Raw genomic sequence first — 1549 nt, 5'->3', positions numbered from 1 at the left:
TTATGCAGCAAGCAGGCCCCCTCCAGATGTTGGCACTTTGTTATTGGACTTCCAGCCTCCAGAACTGTGAGGAAATGAATTCCTATTTATTATAAATTACCCAGTCTCAGATATTCTGTTATAGCAGCAAAAACAGACTAAGATCCTCCCTCCCATCCCCTGCAACTCTTCAGCCCAGCCTCAAGGGAGGAGAGGCGCCGACCTGCTTCTTGCATGCATCAGTGACCCTCCGTAACCAGCAGGGGGCAGGGCCGGCCTTGACGATGTTGTTTTCATATTTTACAAACACCAAGAGGTACTTCTGGTTTTTGGTTCTTTGGAAAGATCAATCAAATTGATAAGTCTCTAGCCAGGCAAGCTAAAAAAAAAGAGAGAGGACACAATTATTAATACTAATATCAGAAATGAAAGGGGGACATTACTACCCTGGGTTGGGATCAACATCTTTTCTTCTGGTTGCCACTCGCCATGTAAATGGTGTGCAACAAAGAAAGCGTAGGCTGAGAATGCCTGATATTTGAGGGATCCCAATCCCTGGGAGAAGCATTTTTCCCCCGCAAACATTAAGCTGATCAAGACCTCACTGCACACTCGTCTGACTCGGTACTCTATTTGGTACTGAAGTCAATGGACTTCCCAGCCTAGGTTTTCTTGATGTTATTTAAACATGTAGCAGTCTGAACCTTTTACAGGTATTTCAGACTGGTGCCCCACAAACTGAATCAGGACACAGACGTAGGAACTTTGTCCATAGGTGTAGACTCTGTGGGTTAAAATGTCAGTGCAAAGGACATGCTCTCATCTCTGGCTCTGTCTTCACACAGGAGAAAGTTCAACTATCTCACTGACTTCCTGACATCTCCCTGTAACTGCAGTGGTTGGTCTGTCCTGGCCGGAGCCCTTCAAGCTGGCTTGGCCATCCCTCCCTCTAACTTTAGGGGGAGGGCTTTCTTCCTTACATGGGCAGCCAGGGCAGGACAACGCCTCGCCATACATCCAGCATGAGGCGCTGGGGTAAACGCGTTCTTCCTCACTCTGCTTTCGGCTTACGTCCCCATCTCACACTCCTCCGTCCTCTCACCGGCCACCGGCTTTCTGTCTTGGACCTCTTAGTGGTGCAATCCAAGAGTTAGGTGTATGGGCTTGGGGGAAAATAGGCCCCCTTGGGTCTCAGGCCTGTGTCGGGAGGCCCAGCTACGCTAACCAGGGTTTTGTGAACGGTCTTGGTTCAAAGTCATAGCCAACAATATTAAACTTTGGACTCCCACTGTCCTTTGCACCTTGCTCATACTTCACCATTAGAAAACTCCTGGAGAGGTGGGGCTGTGAACTGGAGTAGGACATGGGTGTTTCCGGAGTCCCGCCCTATTACAATCTTAATAGCACACTGGCTTTTTAACACATCAATGAATAAAGACAAAACAAAAACCCTATTCTACAATGTTGAAAGATCCAGAAAAGAAGTAACAACATATCTTACTACCATCTCATGGTGAGATGGCCATCTCACACAACAGGATACATATACATACAAATACACATATATATA

This window comes from Propithecus coquereli, unplaced genomic scaffold, assembly GCF_000956105.1.
Source record: "Propithecus coquereli isolate 6110/MARCELLA unplaced genomic scaffold, Pcoq_1.0 Scaffold468, whole genome shotgun sequence".
NCBI classification, from domain to species: Eukaryota; Metazoa; Chordata; class Mammalia; order Primates; family Indriidae; genus Propithecus; species Propithecus coquereli.
The sequence above is the reverse complement of the archived record's forward strand: the minus strand, read 5'-3'. Positions refer to the sequence as shown.